Here is a 19,227-nt window from a genome sequence, read left to right on the forward strand (position 1 = left end):
GCAAAGAAGAAAAGGAAGAATTATAGAACTTTGTTTTGAAGAAACATGTTATGCAAATGTTAATTACTACCTTAGTAATTTGTCTGACTATACATTCCACTTATGTATCATCAAATCCCACCTCCTTATTTAACAGATAAAATCCAGAGAATTTAAGTGACTATAAGTGTCTTAAAATTAGTCTCATTTGATCCTCCTAATAACTTTGGGAGGTAGGTGCTATTAACATTCTCATACCTTATAGATGAAGAAACTGAGCAAGACAGAGGTTAAGTGACTTGCCCAGGTCCACATAGCTAATAAGTGTTTAAAGCTAGGTTGGAACTTGACTCTTGGCTCATGATCTATCCACTGTCCTACTGAGCTGTCACACTATTTTTGAATGATCAACAGTTTCCATATTATTACACTAAATCGTGAAGTGTCTGTGTGCATGTGTGTGTGTGTATGTGTGTGCGTGTGTGTATATGTGTGTGTGTGTAGGGATAAATGATCTATCATAATTTTCAGAAACAGTCTGATGGGAAAAATGTAAATCAGGACATTTATTATAAATCATGCTGTTGGTGTTTTCATATCCTGCACCTCTTCTTCTCTTGAAGTAATGGATATGTCCTTGTCTTTCTCTGCACTGGGGCAAGTAGTGTGTCTTTGCCCCCAAAGAATACTCTCAGCAGTTGAATGTCATTAAAATTTAAAATACTGATGGAAGAAATGAGCAGAAATAAACAATGAGCAATTTACACACTAAAAACAGTGACATAAGGTGCAGAATAATGGAAAATAGAAAAAAAAAAGGCAATGACGACTAGCTGACAGATTGCTGTCATTTTACTCTCTGGGGTTTTGTCACAACCTTCAGTAGGGATAGAATATTGAACATCTGGTGGACAACTAGTGCGGAACCTCAATGAAGCTGAGAGCATACAGTAGGAGAGGAATGAGACTAAAGCTCACGGTAGCTCGCTCCTCTATCAAACTACATTTCATGCCTGAAGAAAATAAAGTGATAACGTGAAGTAATAATAGCTTCCTTTAAGGGAGAGATGTGGCTCTTAATATCCAGATTTCCCTGAAAATTTTGTTCTGAAATTATTTTACTTCTCATATGTTCCCTGATCTACCCCCACCCCCAACTCAGCATTCCTTGTGCCTATGGCGTCGTGTTCTTTTTAGCCTATCAACTGCATCCCCGTCCCCAATAAAAATGAAACAATTTTCAGACAGAGTTAAGAGAAAGTGTTTATTGGGTGCTGATTTTAATTGGCTGATGGCTTAGGTATCTAGCAGCCTTATTGAAATGATTGGAATGGAATGCTGCTTCTTTGAGTTGCCTCCTTAATGACTCAGAATAGGAGTTCATTAGGCAATTCATTTAATGGCCTCAATTCATCCAAGATTATGACATGCAGCATTTTCTCCTTTGATACAATATTGAAACAACGTTAAAAGAAACAGATATTTAAATCTAATGTCATTAGAAAGCATCACACCTCCAATGGAACCTATCCAAATCCCATTTGGGGGAAAATAAATGAAATAAGAGAGGAATTTTTTTTTTATAACCAGTAAATCCATTTGGATGTGCCTGCAAAAAGGGAAGAGATATTGACTGATCATGATCCACAGGAATTCCTCCTGTTCGTTGACTTCTCCAGCACCATCTTGATCAGCTTCATCAATCATTCCCTGCAGCTTCTCATCAGTAAGGTTTTCCTCTAGCTCTCTGGCCACACTTTTAAAAAAAATTAAAATTTGCTTATTTACTTTTAGTTTACAGCGTTCAGTTCCACAAGCTTTTGAGTTTTAAATTTTCTCCCCCTTCCTCCTCTTCCCCCTCCCCAAGATGACATGAAATCTGATATAGGCTCTACATATACATTCATATTAAACATATTTTCATATTAGTCACATTGTGAAGAAGAATTATAACCAATAGAATGAATCACTGAGAAAGAAGAAACAAAATGAAACAAAACAAAAAGAGAGAGCAAATAGAATGCTTCTATCTGCATCACAGACTCCATAATTTTTTCTCTGGATGTGGAAAGCATTTTCCATTATAAGCTTTTTGGGGATGTCTTAGAACCTTGCATTGCTGAGAAGAGTCAAGTCTATCAAAATTAGCCATTACACAATGTGGCTATACCTGTGTACAATGTTCTCCTGGTTCTACTCAGCATTAGTTCATAAAAGTCTTTTCAGGTTTTTCTGAAGTCTGTCTACTCCTCCTTTCTTATAGCACAATAGTATTCCATTACATTCATATACCACAACTTGTTCAGCTGTTCCATAATTGATGGGCATCCTCTCAATTTCCAATTGTTGGCCATCACAAAAAGAGCTGCTATGAATATTTTTGTACCTGTGTGTCTTTTTCCCATTTGTATGATCTCTTTGGGATAGAGACCTAGAAGTGGTAGTGTTGGGTCAAAGTGTAGATACATTTTTATAGCCCTTTGGTTATAGTTCCAAATTGCTCCCCAAAAGAGCTGGATCAATTCTCAACTCCACCAACAATGCATTAGTGTTCTGATTGTCCCACATCTTCTCCAGCATTTATAATTTTCTTGTTCTGTCATTTTAGCCAATCTGACAAGTGTGCTGTGGTACCTAAAAGTTGTTTTGATTTGCATTTCTCTAATAATTGGGTTTTAGAGCATTTTTTCATATGACTATACATATCTTTAATCACTTCTGCTGAACCATGCCTTTTCGTATCCTTTGACCATTTGTCAATTGGGGAATGACTTGTACTCTTATAAATTTGATTTAATTCTCTCTATATTTTAGAAATGAGGCCTTTATCAGAGACAATGATTGTAAAATTCTTTCCAAGTTTTCTGCTTCCATCCTAATCTTGGTTACATTGGTTTTGTTTATACAAAAACCTTTTCAATATAATATAATTGAAATTATCCATTTTCTATTTCATAATGTTCTCTATCTCTTGTTTGGTCATAAATTCTTCCATTCTCCATAAATATGGCAGGTACACTATTCCTTATTCTCCCAGTTTGCTTATAATATCAGCCTTTAGACCCAATTAGATTTTATTTTGGTATACAGTGTAAGATGTTGGTCAATGCCCAGTTTATGCCATATTATCTTTCAGTGTACCAAAAATTTTCATCAAAGAATGAGTTCTTATCCCAGAAGCTGGAGTCTTTGGTTTTATCAAACAGTAGATTACTATAGTCATTGCTACTGTGTCTTGTGTACCTAACTTGTTCCACCGATCCACCACTCTATTTCTTAGCCAGTACCAAGTAGTTTTGATGATTGCTGCTTTATAATACAAATTAAGATCTGGTATGACTAGGTCACCTTCCCTACCATTTCTTTTAATTAATTCTTCTGATATTCTGGAGCTTTTGTTCTTCCAGATGAATTATGTTATTATTTTTCTAGCTCTATAAAATAATTTTTGGTATTATGATAGGTATGGCACTAGATAAGTAAATTAATTTAGGTAGAATTGTCATTTTTATTATATTAGCTCGGCCAACCTATGAGCAACGGACATTTTCCCAGTTATCTAGATCTGACTGTATTTCTGTGAAAAGTGTTTTGTAATTGTGTTTATATAGGTCCTGGGTTTGTTTTGGCAGGTAGACTCCCACATATTTTATAATGTCTACGGTAACTTTAAATGGAAGTTCCCTTTCTATCTCTTGATGTTGGACTTTGTCAGTAATATATAGAAATGCCAGTGATTTATGTGGATTTATTCTGTATCTTACAAATTTGCTAAAGTTGTTTATTATTTCAAGTAGTTTTTTACTTGATTCTCTAGGATTCTCTAAGTATGCTATCATATCATCTTCAAAGAGTGATAACACAGTTTCTTCTTTGCCTATTTTAATTCCTTCAACTTTTTTTTTCTTCTCTTATTACTAAAGCTAACATTCCTAGTACCATATTTAATAACTGGGGTGTTAATGGGCATTCCTTGTTTCCTCTCTGATCTTACTGGAAATGCTTGTAGCTTATCCTCATTACATGTAATGCTTGCTAAAGATTTTAGATAGATGCTACCTCTCATTTTAAGGAAAGCTCCATTTATTTCTATGCTCCCTAGTGTTTTTAATAGGAATGAATGTTGTATTTTGTCCAAAGGTTTTTCTGCATCTATTGAGATAATCATATGGTTTGTTAGTTTTGTTGTTGATTTGATCAGTTCTGCTGATAGTTTTCCTAATATTGAACCAGCCCTTCGTTGCTGGTATAAATTCTACCTGATCAATGTGTATTATTCTCATGATAAGTTGCTGTAATCTTTTGCTAATATTTTATTTAACATTTTTGCATCTGTATTCATTAAGGAAATTGGTCTATAATTTTCTTTCTCTATTTTGATTCTTCCTTGTTTAGGCATGAATACCATATTTCTATCATAAAATAGTTTGGTAGGACTCTTTCTTGGCCTGTTTTCCCAAATAGTCTATATAGTATTAGAATTAATTGTTCTTTAAATGTTTGATAGAATTTGCTTGTAAATCCATCTGACCCTGGAGATTTTTTTTCTGGGGAATACATTGATGGCTTGTTCAATTTCTTTTTCTGAGATGGGGTTATTTAAGTATTTTATTTCCTCTTCTGATAATCTGGGCAAATTATATTTTTGTAAATATTCATCCATTTCACCAAAAATGTCAAATTTATTGACATACAGTTGGGCAAAATAGTTTCTAATTACTGATTTAATTTCCTCTTCATTGGTGGTGAATTCACCCTTTTCATTTTTGATACTACTAATTTGGTTTTCTTCTTTTTTTTTAACAAAAGTAACCAAAGGTATATCTATTTTATTGTATTTTTTCATAAAGCCAGCTCTTAGTTTTATTTATTAGTTTAATACTTTCCTTAATTTCAGTTTTATTCATATTTCCTTTGGTTTTCAGTATTTCTAATTTGGAGGATGTTTAATTTGTTCTTTTTCAAGCTTTTTCAGTCGCATGCACAGTTCATTGAATTCCTTTTTCTCTATTTTTACATGTAATCATTCAAAGATATAAAACTTCCCAAGAACTACTTTCACCACATCTCATAAACTTTGGTATGTTGTCTCATTATTGTTATTCTCTTGAATGAAGTTATTGATTGTTTCTATGTTTTGTTGTTTGACCCACTCATTCTTTTGGATTAGATTGTTTAGTTTCCAATTAATTCTTAGTCTATCTTTTCATGACCCTTTATTACATATAATTTTATTGCATCATGATCTGAAAAGGATTCACTTAATATTTCTGCCTTTCTGCATTGGATTGTGAAGTTTTTTATGCCCTAGTACATGGTCAATTTGTGTGTGTGTGTGTGTGTGTGTGTGTGTGTGTGTGTGTGTGTGTGTAGGTGCCATGAACCACTGAGAAAAAAAGTATATTCCTTTCTATCCCCATTCAGTTTTCTCCAGAGGTCTACCATATCTACCTTTTCTAAAATTCTATTCACCTCCTTAACTTCTTTCTTGTTTAAGTTGAGGTTAGATTTATCAAGTTCAGAAAGGGGGAGGTTGAGACCCCTACTAGTATCGTTTTGGTGTTGTAAATGCAAGCAAAGTGAGACTTTTTGTTGTCTTTTGTTTTAGAGTGCTTCTCAACACTAAGGCAATCAAATGCCCTTAATTGAGTCTTGCCTTTGTTTGTAGGATGGCCCACACCCTTTTGATACTTAGGTCAAAAGAGCTGTGAAAACCTCAAGAGGTATGAAACACTCGATAAGTGTGAAGCACTCTGACCTTGAAAAAGTGTATAAATACCCTGAGTTAGCATTTGGTTTAGGGCTCACTCATTGGAAGAGTGTTGGTGTGGAGACTCTGGGTGGCCGTTAAGGAGCCCCCCAGCTTTGAAAACCCAGATGTTAGTGTTTCTCTCTCTGGCAACTACATATGTATAGCTTTGGTCAGACAACTAGAAGCCTGTCTGTTGATTTGTGGTATTTATTTATATTTTCTTTGTTTGTAATTTCTGTTTCTATTCTCTCTGAAGTTCAGGGTGCTGTGTTTTTTGCCTGAACTAAGTGAATGATATATGTATGATTCATCAAAGTGAGATTATTAAGCTCTTAAAGTTGCTTTCCTTAGAAAAGCAGATCAAAGGACCTGTGCTAGCAGCCCTCCTGTGTGTTGGTGTTATTGGCCTTACACAGCCACATTACTGGCAAGCAGCATTGTTGTTACAAAAAATTTAAGGGCAAGCAAATTGGGACTTTTTGTTATCTTTTGTTTTGAAGTGCTTCCTAGCACTGGGGTAATAGAATGCCTTTGATTGAATCTTACCTTTGTTTGTAGAACACTCTTTTGATAATTAGGTCATGAGAGGTATGAAACCCTGGAGAAGTGTGAAGTGCTCTAACCCTGAAGAAGTGTGTAAATACTTCGAGGTTAGCATTTTGTTTGGGGCACACTCATAGGAAGAGTGTTGATGTGGAGATTCTAGGTAGCCATTAAGGAGCTCCCTACTTTGAAAACCCAGATGTTGGTGCTTCTGTCTGTGGTAACTGTGTATATATTGCTCTGGTCAGACAGATAGAAGCCTGTCTGGTGATTTGTGTTATTTTGCTCTGTTTATATAATTTTTGCTTGTAATTTATCTGTATTTGCTTTGAAGTTCAAGGTGTTGACTTTTTCCCTGACCTAAGTGAAAGGGAGGAGGTGATTAGAAGGGAGGGAAGAAGTAGTAAGGGAAAAGGAAGGGAAACCAATAGAAGGGAGGGAAGATTTAGCGAGGCAGTGGTCAAAAGCAAAACTCTTTCTGAGAAGGGAAAAGGAAAAGGGAGAAACAAAAGTGTAAATGGCGGTGGGAGAATAGGATGGAGAGAAAGAAAAAGATAGTCATCATAACTGTGAATGTGACTGGGATGAACTCTGCCTTAAAACAGAAGGAGATAGCAGAATCGATTAAAAATGAAAATCCTACAATATGTTGTTTACAAGAAATACATTTGAAACAGGGTGATACACACAGGGTAAAAGTAAAAGGCTGGAGTAGAATATATTATGCTTCAGCTGAAGTAAAAACAAACAGTAGCAATCCTGATCTCAGACACAGCAAAAGCAAAAATAGATCTAATTAAAAGAGACGCAGAAGGAAACTATATCCTGCTAAAAGGCACCATAGACAATGAAGCAATATCATTACTAAACATATATGTACCAAGTAGTATTGCATCCAGATTCTTGAAGGAGAAGTTAAGGGAGTGGAAGAAATAGACACCTATAACAACAATGCTACTTGCCACTACTGTGGCTGTGTAAGGTCAATAACACCAGCACACAGGAGGACTGCTAGCACAGGTTTTTCTGATCTGATTTTCTAAGGAAAGTAAATTTAAGGTGTTTACAATCTCACTTTAACTAAACATTTTAAAGAAATTGCTCAATTTTCCTTCTACCTCTCTGATTTGACTTTAAAAATCCTCCTTGAGGTCTTCCAAGAAGGCTTTTTGGACTTAAGACCAGTTCATATTCCCCTTTGAGGTTTCAGATGTGGGTATATTGACAATGCTGTGCTCTTCTGAATTTATGTTTTGATGTTCCCTAACCCCATAGTAAGAATCTGTGGTTTTTGCTTTTCTAAGTTGCTTTCTGCTCATTGTGTTTGCCTTTTTCCTGACTTTTAAAGTTGATCTCTGCCTCTGGGGTACTGGGGGCTCTGTCTCAGGCTTCTTGTGCTGGGGTTAGGGGCCTGGTTACTGGCTTTGTGTGCTGGGACCTCAGGCAGCTGGACGCTGTATAATGCTGCATCTGACCTGGTGCTGAGTAAAAGATGGTGATGGTAGAAGGTGTGTGCCAAGGCCAAGTGAGGTGTTTCTGTGTTTCTTCAAGGTTACACTAAAGATTTCTGGGCAGGTGTGGGGGAGGGGTGATCTGGCCACTGGAGGTCTCCTCCTCCTGTGGGATGCACTAGAGAATGGGTAGGCTCTGCACCAGTGGATGCCAGTCCATGTTGCAAGTGGTGGTTCTCTGTGCTGGCATCTGCCTATTGCCCTGGCTGAGCGAAGGCACATGGGAGTCCTGGTATTGGCATTTGCTGGCTCCACCACCCTGGAGCTCAGGAGCTCCTCCTGGTTTGCTGAGTTGGGGCTTGCTGCTGGCTTCCCTGGACATCTCCCATCCTGTAATGGTTCCCTTCAGCCACAGCAAGAGGGACCTTTTCTGTTAATTCCCCTAGCCTCACAAGCTAAAAAAACAGATGTACCCCATCTTTTTGCTGGCTCCACTGTTGTAGAATTTTCCTGGGGCAGTATTTTCTGGGTTTTCAATGTCAGTAAAGGAGAGTGAGAGCAACTTACTGCTTATTCCACCATCTTGGCTCCCAGAAGTTCCTGGCCACACATTTTATATTCTCAAAGGAGATTTTTCTGGTTTCATCTTCATCAAAGAGTGTGAAAGCCTTCAGAATTTCTTCTTTGGTATCCTTTTCAGCCATTTTTTTGAGTCACCACAACCAAGAAGTCATTGAAACTAATTTTCCCCATCCTCTCCTTTTCAATGTCAGATAGAATCATTTTTTTTTTATCTCTTCTTTCTTGGGTTCTAAGACCAGAGCTCTCATGGCCACCTTGAGCTACTTAACATCTATTGTCTCAGTTCCATCTATACGAAAGAGATCAAATGCCTCTCTAATTTCTTGGTTTTGGTCCTCTGTGAGTTCAGGTTTGGGTTCTATCTTTTTTCTTGGGGGAAGTGGGACTAAGCTTTGGCTTCTTTATGGCACTGGCCATGCCTCCACTCCAGATGGCTAACACACAGATACTGAGTCTTGAAGCCCCATCAGGCTTCAATTTACCCCCATTGCTCTATCCCCTCTCTTGCCTTGGTTCCACCCAATCCATGCCTTTCTGCTCAGGCTCTGCTCCCTGCTCTCTCTTCTCTCTCTCTCTCTCTCCCTCTCTCTCTCTCTCTCTCTCACACACACACACACACACACACAACACACACACATACACACACACACACACACACACACACACACACACCTCTCTTGTGGCTGCTCTCACCACCCCTGTAGCTCAAGATCAGGTCCTCACTGGAGCAGAGGGAATCAATATCCTAAGAGTGGAGTATTTTAAAAGAATATAGGATGCCATGTTACATCTTTAATTTGTCCTTATTTCCTCATTTGTTGCTTGGACTAAAATGAATAGCTGAAGCTAAGTTACCATATTTTTTCATATCCTGTATTACTATTCAGTTTTTGAAGTCTTCAAACATTTTGAAATTGAATCATCCACATCCTCATCTTAATCTTCATAATCAAAAATATAATTTTGTTTTGTTTTCTCTGGTTGCTTCTCTTCCCAAAAGAATTTTTCTTTCTTTAATGTCTTGCCATATTTCTTAGCTACCTAATACTATGCCATCTTTAGTTTCTATAAGTAACACTGCAGATGTTCTTGGCTTTAACTGTTAGGCAATCCTATTTTTCCAGAGCTGGTAAAAAACACAACACCACAATATACACATCAGCTGAACAGGACCCAGGAGACAATGAAAGTCGATGAGCTTTTAGAGACATGTGGGAAACTTGCAACCATGGGGGTTGTGGGCCTTATGGGAACAATTTTTCCCCTATGAAATACAGTGAAAACCTGGCTTGAGGGGAGAATTGGGAAGGGGTAGGAGAATGAAATGTCACTCTTTCTATGTACCAGAAGGGTGTGATGCCATTCAAGTGTCTTTGTTTTGGGAGAGGAATAGTTAAAGAGGAAGGAGACTCAGCTGGTTTGCCACATCTAAATGCAATCAGGAAGGAAGGAAGGAAGGAAGGAAGGAAGGAAGGAAGGAAGGAAGGAAGGAAGGAGGAAAGAAAGAAAGAAAGAGAAAAGAAAGAAAGAGAGAAAGATAGAAAGAAAGACAGAAAGAAAGAAGGAAGAAAGGAAGGAAGGAAGAAGGAAAGAAAGGATGTTCCATCAGACCAGTTCCACTGGGATCATGAGGAAAAATATCCTAATGGAAGAAAGTACTTCTGATTCCTTTTTACACAGCAAACTTACCAGACACACTACAGGAAAAGAAATCAAAAACAACAACAAAGCTAATGGTATATTTTGTTCTGTTATAATTGGGCTCTGCTACCATAGAATGAATTGTTGATTCCAAGAAAAGAAAAATTACAAACCAGCACAAGCTCTATAGTGAAGCTTATTTTGCACCAACCTGTCTGATCTCTTCCTCCCCCCCAACCCCCACAGTACCACCCCAGTTTTTAGTGCTCTTTATCTCCTTAAACTTTTTTTAATTTTATCTCTATATGTGTAGTAATCTTTCAACTGCTTAGTAGAATGCAGTCTCCTTAAGAGAAGAGGCTATTTTTATTTTGCCTTTGTATCTGTAGCAGCTAATATAGTGCCTTGTATATGTTAGGAACTTAATGAGTGTGGGTTCAATAGAATGGAAACGAATGAGTATTTTGGCTAGTGGTCTGGTATGGCAGGAGTTCAGAAGTGAGAGAAATTACTGGAGATTAAGTGTTCAGGAAACAAATCATATATCAGAGGTTATCAGAGGTTCTTAATCTTTCTGGTATCATGGACCCTTTTGGTAGTCTGGTGAAGCCTATGGAGTCCTCAGGGGAAAAAAGAAAAAAAATCAGTATCTCCAGCAAAATTCATGATTATGAAGGAAACCAGTTATGTTGAAAAGGTTATCAAAATATTGAAAGCAAAGCAAATTCATGGACCCAATGTTAGCCATCTTTGTTATAAAGCAAGAACATTTTCAATGGGCTTCGAAGCATGGTTCAGTTTTCAATAAAGTCATGAAGAAAATGGAAAGGAAGGTATGAATAAAAGGCTTAGAAAAAGCAAATCCAAGGGAATGCCCAAAAGGCAACATAGTAGGCCACTTTGACTGGAATAGAACATTTGGTATTTAACATTTATTAAAGTCCAAAAAAAAGTTTTGGCTTATTTATAAAAGAGCAAGTTAAGGAGCTTGGACAAATCAAAATAGTGAAGAATCAATTAAAAAAAAACATTCATTCAGTTCATGAAAACCAAATCAATCAATAGATCCCATCATTCCCATTCCCATTCCCATATTAGTAAGGCTATATTTTCTTTACTTCCCATGTCAACTGTACACATCAAGACAAAATATTGATTGATAAGTTTTTTTTTTAATTTTCCTGGAGCTATAATGGAATATGTTATCTTGGAGAGTATAATCTTAGCTGATCCAAAAAAGTATTACTACTGAATTCTGTTTGGGTTCATGGCAACCATTACTTAAGCACCTTCACTTGATGTAGTTTTATTTGAATACATTTTCTGTCCTATTTGAGCCCTTCACCTCTCTATTTAAATGTACTCTTTAGGTTGGACAAGTATAGTAAGGTAGAGCTCCCAAAATGAATGTGATATGAACTGAGTGGAGAGGAGTCAAACACTTTCCAAAACAAGAGGAGTGCTGGGGTTCCCATATCATTCTGCCCTCGTTGGACTCTTATCATCTGAATATTAACCCCCCATATTACACATTCCACATTTTTAATGAATTATGTTACATATTCTGCATTGTTTGGTTTCCTCTGCTTGTTCTGAGCCCCCTTCCCCAAATGCATGGCAAAGGAAAAGACAGGGGAAATATTCAGTACATAAAAATAATTTCAACTCTTAAATTTACTTCCAAGCAAATTTTAAATTATCTACATACTATCACTTTTCATGAATTTAAAAAAATTGTAGCTTAAAAATATTTATTTTCTGTGTTATCTTTACCTATATTATCTCTACTTTTTGAGCATTACCTATTACCCATTCCAAGAAATCATCTTCTATTAGTTAATGGTGATCTCCATGATTCACAATCAAATGTTTTCCCAACACCAGGATTGCCTATAATTTCCCCTCCACTTAGTAATTCTTATGGCCCCCCTTTTTTGGGGGAACAGGGTTAAGGAAAAGGGATGAACATTGATTTCAATTACCAGTTTTCTCTACCTCTACAACATAGTAATAGGACATCCATCATTCATGAAACCAGATACCTGGCATGAGCCAGATATACTTTCAGCCCCCTAGGAAAGATAATAAACGTCTCTTGCAATATTATCTGCTTTGTGCTAGCGATGACTCTGATTCATCATTACCATGAGATGAAACTTATGAATCATTTCTATAATAGCTGTACCTGCTATGTCTTGAGTAATTGTCATTTTTACCGCTCTCCCTGGTCAGTGCCCCAACCCTCACACAAGTCTCTTTAATCTGGTTGTAGATTTGTGGCTATGTGGGTTTACTGCTCCTTCTCCTTCATTCCTAGATGTTGACAAGGAAAATATGCTTACCTCTTGCCCATCTCACAAAAAGAAGAAGCACAAGTGCATATAAACATACATTGTTTTTTGATGCCGATTCTGTATACTCCTTGAAGGCAGGGTTGGTCTTTGTTTTTGTATTTATATTCTCAGGACTCAGCAAGGTTTGTGCCATGTAATAAACACTTAATGCTTTTTCATTTATTCCTTTAACTAAGGTGACTAGTAGTTGGTCAATTCCCAATTAAACTTGTTGGCTATAAAAATTTGTTATAGACCTCTATTTAGGAAGCATAAGGGTGAATATAGTAAGACAGTATGGTGAAATAGAATAAATACTGGATTTGCAATCAGGCCTGTGTTTAAATTTCAACTCTGCCATTTGCTATCTATGTCTATAGACAAATCATTTAACCTCTTTGGTTCTTAGTTTCCTCATCTATAAAATAAAGGAGCTGCCAGACAACACCTAGATGTTTTCCACAGTGATTCACAATGGCAGGACAAGTTGCATCCTAGAGCAATGAAAGACCTGTTGGCTGTGCTTGCTGGGTCATTGTCCATTTGCCTAAAATCCAAATGCAGTGATCTTTTCTCAGTCCTCATTCTCCTCAAACTTTCAGTAATCTCTGACACTTTTGTTCATCTTCTTAACACTATTTTCTCTTCAGGTTTCAGGGGCACCACTCTCTCCTTCTATTATTTGATCATTCCTCCTCAGTATCCTTTGGTGGATTCACAGCTACTAAGTGTGGGTGTCCCATAGGTCTCTATCCCTAGTCTTCTTCTCTTTTCCTTCTATTATAACTCCCTTGGTGATATCATCAGCTCTCATGGATTAATTTGTGATTTCCATGCTCATGATTCTCAGACCTGCTTAGTCCATCTCCAATTTCACATCTCCAACTGCCAATCATATATCTCAAACTGGATTTCCAATAAACATCTTAAACTCAACATTTTGAAAAATGAACTCATTATCTTTTCCCCAATGGCCTCTCTCTTTCCATATTTCCCTATTACTTTCAAGGGTATTGCCATTCTTCCAGTCCCCCAGGCTTGACGGCTAACTATTTCTCATTCCCCATATCCAATTTGTTGTGAATGCTTGATGATTTTATCTTTGCAATATCATCTTAATATATCCTGTCCTCTCCTCTGATTCTTCCACCACACTGGTACAGGTCCTTATTGCCTCATGCCTGGGTTATCTTCAATAGCCTACTGGTGAATCTGCCTGCCAGAAGTCTCTCCCCATTCCAGTCCATTCTCCTTTTGGCCACAAAAATGGTGTTACTAAAACACCTGTCCAACCCTGTCATGCCACTACTCAATAAACCCCAGTGTCTATATCCCTCTCCCCTCTAGTATCAATTACAAAATTCTCTGGTGATGATTCAAAGACCTTCATAGCCTATACCCTTACCTGTACCATATACTCTTCTATACAATGATATGGGGCCCTTTTGTTGTTGTTCTTCAGTAGTTGCCTTCAACTGTGATTTTCTTGGTAAAGATACTAGAGTAGTTGCCATTTCCTTCTCCAGCTCATTTTACAGAAGAGGAACTGAGACAAACAAGGTTAAGTGATTTGCCCAGGGTCACACATCCACTACTCCACCTAGCTGTCCTTTCTGGCCTCTTTACTCCTTCAGAAATAAGTCTCTAGACATTGTTCTATGGCTGCTTTCCATGCCTGGAATGCTCTTCTTTCTCATCTCTGTCTGCTGGCATTCCCCCAAGTCCTAGCAAAACCCCAACTTCTATAGAAAGCCTTTCCCATTTCCTCTTAACTTTAGTGCCCTCCTTCTGTTGATTATTTTGTATTTATTCAGGATACAACTTGTTCATACATATTTATTTCTTTGCTGTCCAACTCTCCCTCCCCCCTCCATTAAATTATGATCTCCTTAAGGGCAGAAAATTTCTTGTGCCTTTCTTTGTATTTCCAACCTTATCATAGAGCCTGACACATAATAGCCACTTAATATAATGCTTATTAACTAACTGTCAGAAACTGGAGCATGGAGAGAAGTGCCAGCCATAGAGAAGGCAAGTGTCGTTCAAATTTTGTAAACTATAGATTGATGATTTTGAATTGTATTGCTGGCCAAATTCTAGGATACATCACCATTTTGATGATCATCATCACATTCCTGACCATTAACAAAACTAGTGCTTATATAATAATTTTAAATTTTTAAAAATCACTTCTCAAAGCACAAAGGATCTTGTTGGATCCTCACAACAACCTTGAGAATCAGCTGCTATTATTACTCTTATTTTATAGATGAATACCCTGAAGCTGAAAAAATATTAAGTGACTTGCCCAGCTTGTCAGTGTCTGAGGCAGGATTTGAACTTAGGTCTTTCTAGAAAGGGGAGTTATGAGCACTAAAATCTAGCAGGGCTTCATCAATAATAACTTCCAAAAGGGGATGAGGAAGATATGGGTAGAATATAGTTTCTATGAATAGGATTTAGGGCTTTTAGTGGCTTGCAAGCTCAATTTAATTAAGAGAGAGTGATAGGGAAAGCAAAAACAGAAACAAAGGGGCAGCTAGGTGGTGCAGTGAGTGGAGCATCGGCCCTGGAGTCAAGAGGACCTGAGTTCAACTTCGGCCTCAGACATTTGACACACTTACTAGCTGTGTGAGCTTGGGCAAGTCTCTTAACCCCAAGCGCCTTAACTTTCCCCCTCCAAAAAAAGCAACCAAAAAACTGAACCAAAGAAAACTAAATAAAATAAAAGGGAAAAAAGCAATAAAAAGATGACCTAATAATATACTAGATTGTATTAAAAGAGACATAACATCCAAAATGCAGGAATTAATAGCTCTGATATTGTCTGGCTTGACCGCATCTGAGATATTGTGTTTAGATCTTCGCACCACCACCTTATAGCAAGGATGGAAAAGTTAGTCCATCAAAAAGAGGCCAAAGGACTAGAAAAGATATTATACGGGTCATTTGAACAAAGTATGAATGTTTATAAGAAAACACACATATATTTTTCCTGTCTTCAAATATTTGAAGGGCTATCATCAAATAATAATGAGTATACCTTTATATAACACTTAAAATTTACAAAGTGCATTACAGATATTATCTTGTTTTATATTCACAAAAACCCTGAAAAGTAGGTGCTATCATTATCTACATTTCACAGATAAGGTAGCTGAGGTTGACAGATATTAAGTAATCTGCCCAAGTCACACAGCTAGTAATTGTTTGGGGCAAAAGTTTTATTTGGATCTTCTTGATTCTGGGTCCAGCAGTCTATCTATTTAGCTCCCTCCTCTTAATGAAAAAACAAACAAAAAATTAAATGATAGATTCTTATTTCATGATAAAATTATGAATTTTCTATAACATTCGAGCAATTAATTATTAAAAATCTCCTTACATCCTTACTTCCTATGGTTCTCCCTCCCTCCCTCCCTCTCTCTCTCTCTCTCTTCTCTCTCTCTCTGTCTCTCCCCCCACTCCATCATGTTTCCCATCTCTTACATTCTGTTGTTCCATTTCCTTTATTTCCATCATCTCTCCCTTTCTCTTTGTCTCCATTATTTAGAGAAGCACTTTCCCAATCTTCCCACCCTGAAAGTCCACATTAATTTTCCGTGATCATTTCAATTTTATGCTAACTTTTAACTCCTATTGGTTTCTTCTGGGTTTGACAAGCTATATATTGTTCTTTGCTTCAAGATAAGATCATTCCTTGCCTTTCTGCAACCTTTGATCTGCTATTTTTTCTTTTTAAACCATCAAGTCTGGTCTGTGTATGTGTGTTTTAATATTTTAATTGTCTTTCTTAATTTAATTTATCTACATTGTTTCCAACTGGATGATGGAGACTTTTAAATTTCTTTCCCAATCTACACATTTCACAACACTGGCATTTACAGAAATACAAAGTAAGCATATTTCTTTTTCTCCCTAGAATCTATTTTTATTAAAGCATCATTTTTTTCATCTTTTTCTCTCCCGTAACTTAACATACATAACTACTCAGGCCTATGTAAAGTATAGTCAGTGAGAAAAAAAATGTTGTTTTGTTTCCTATTTGGAAAAAAAAATGCCTGCCAGAATCTTCACTTTCAGATTTTATTGTTTTTCTTGTTGTCCCAAGTCTCTTGTTTATCAAATATATGGTATCACTAATCAAGAAATTGTGCAGGATGTTTGACCCATAACAACCCTGGATAAGATATATATTTAGAATGGGACAAATTCTGTGGGAGAAAATAAGACCCTGACCTCCTCTGAACCCTGTCCTATTTGTAGGATAAAAGCAAAAAGCAGACACAGAGATTCCACAATGTTAACAGAAAATATCTGAAATAAACCCCAACTCAAAAAAAAAACTTTCTCCAGAGACGTGGAAAGTAAGATTCCGTAACATCATTATTTTATCTGCACTATGTGGTCACTACATTGTACATCCAGTTTAAAGCTGCATGGGAACAGAATGGACCTTTTTATGATTATTTCATCCAGGCTGGGAGATTGCGGCTCAGGAGGAAGTAAAGACAGGGATGGCCTTAGCTAGTCAAAGGTATGCTCCTCTTTAAAGAAGGCTTTCATTGAAGAGTAAGAAAAATGGAAAGGAAAAGTCACAGATGCACTGTGTTATTTTTTTTAAATTGTCTTGTCTGAGAGGGTAGGTTGGAAGTGTAGGGTTGTTTCAGCTGGAGAAAAGCAAGCTAACGGGTGACTTCATCATATTCAAATATTTTTGAGCTCTTAATATGTGCAATTCACTGCTAATTTTTTTTATATAAGTAGAAGACGGTAGTTAGCCTCAAGGAGCTTACAGTCTAGTTGTGGAACTGGTTATATTGAAAAAAGACAGTAGTATAAAGCAACAAATTCTCAGTTAAATGATTGGTTGAGATAAATGCCCCACAAAGATCAGAGGAAACATGGCTAGGTCACAAGTTTTAAATAAAAGTGATTTTTAAAAATAAGAACAACTCTCCCAGGTCATTAGTTTTAACTAATGGTGATTTTAAAAAAATGAATGATTCTAAGTAGTTATGCTGATTTTCTATAAACTATCTATATGTATATATGTGTATGACAGACAGATGAGGAAGAGAGTCAGGCAGAGAAAAAAAAGAAAGAGAAGAATGGTATAGTGATATAGAGAAAAGCAAACCAACCTAAGAGCATGCCTGTGTTTTAGGCTCTCCTCTGATATAATCTGTTTAATGTAAAGAACTCACTTAACAATAGAGGGATCTTTCTTTACTAGGGGTATTCCTACACGGGTAAATTTATAAGTACATACATACAAATAATATACTGAGTTAAATAAGAAGAGATTTTTGTTGAATTTAAAACTGGAAATGACCTTAAAGGTCTTTTAGTGCACTGACTTGGTTTTGTTTTTGAGAAAATTGAGGCCCAGAAGATGTGCCCAAAGACACAAATTGTTAGTAACAGTGATAAACAGTAACAAATCAAAAGTCAAGAGCCAAGTCTCTTAGTTTCTTTAATTCCTAGTCCAGTTTTCATTCTCCTACATTATGCTACCTCTCCTTTTATTTTGATATAGATAAAAACTCCTGAGTTCAATTTAATTCAGCGAATATTTATTAAACTCCATATGCTGCCCTTTGTGAGGTACTGAGGATCAAATAAATATAAACCAATCCCTGTCTTCAAGATGCTCCTATTCCCCTGGAATTCAGGAATTGCCTAAACCTGGAGTGTGCTATGAAAGGAGTCTAAAGAATCATCATTTCAGGAGATGCCTAACAAGAAAATACGCATCGATGAGTCATAGCTCAAAAGGAAGTACGCTATCATGATAATCTCTTAAGGTTCTTGCTCATTCCAGCATTCTATACTTCTGGATTTGTTATGTGCCTGAAAGAATTTCTGCAACACTGGAATAGTAAGGCAATAGCCACTGATAATCTTTCAATATCTTCAGATCTCCTCTACTCATACAGGCTCTGATTATGACAAAAACCAGGATAGATGTAGAGAAGAAAATGCAAAAACTCAGCTGAGCACATATGGGTTTGCATGATTGCTGTTTCTGTTTGTTTTAAAAGAAAAAACTTGTTCTGTTAGCTCCAGCTGCAAAGTTAGACATTGATACATGGACCCTTAGCTAATGTTTCCATAAAAAGGACACTCACACACAGGTTTAGGCCTGGCCCCATGTGAGCAGACTTTACCGAGAGGGACTAGCAAGTTTCTTTATTTGGTTATAATATGGGAAATATTAAAAGGTGATACTTGCAGTATTTTGGATAATAGGGCAGAGAATTTTGATTAAAAGGTCCCCCTTCATCCTGTTTTCTTTGCCCAAGAGGACAACATGCCTCTGATAAAGTTTATAAACTCAGGGATGAGAGAGAGCGACAATTCTTCTCTAATGAATTTTCCAGAAACATTGACATTGGTGGAGGAAAACAAGGTTTACTCCTTAAAAAGTATCATCATCCTTTTATCCTAGGATTTCAAGGTACTGCTCCCAGGGAGCTTTATAACTTCTCTCCTCGTAACAGCATGCTCATTGCCAGTGCCATAAATAGAAGGATGGCTTTCCCTTAGTAGTTAAAGAGGTAATTCTCATGCCACCTGGATCAAAAGCACCTGCTTGTCCAATTTTGTTGTCTCCCCATTTTCACAGACTGCTCTCCTCATCGCCACTCTTCGTGATTCATCACATCTTGGGTCTTCAGATGCTCATCAGTTATCTTGGCTCGGAATGAGAGCTGAAGTCTGGCTCCTGGAGAGAGTGTTCTCATCAGCAGAGGTGACAATGGGGCCGCCTAGGATAGGAGACTGCCACCAAAGTCACTTTCAGACTTGCAAATGACATCATTTAGAACCATAATGAAGAGAAATGCTGCCAGCATGTCTCCTTGGAAGTAACCCTGCCGTGGACCCAGTGAATCCTCGAGACAGATATCAGTTTGTAAACACTGGAAGAGTAGCAGTAAATCTA

At 37.1% G+C, this 19,227-nt stretch overlaps 1 pseudogene; it reads right to left on the reverse strand.

The window, feature by feature from the left end:
* Positions 1-894: 894 nt before the first annotated feature.
* On the reverse strand, positions 895-8,724 carry LOC118838570 (annotated as a pseudogene).
* Positions 8,725-19,227: the final 10,503 nt, after the last annotated feature.

Source organism: Trichosurus vulpecula, chromosome 1, assembly GCF_011100635.1.
Source record: "Trichosurus vulpecula isolate mTriVul1 chromosome 1, mTriVul1.pri, whole genome shotgun sequence".
NCBI classification, from domain to species: Eukaryota; Metazoa; Chordata; class Mammalia; order Diprotodontia; family Phalangeridae; genus Trichosurus; species Trichosurus vulpecula.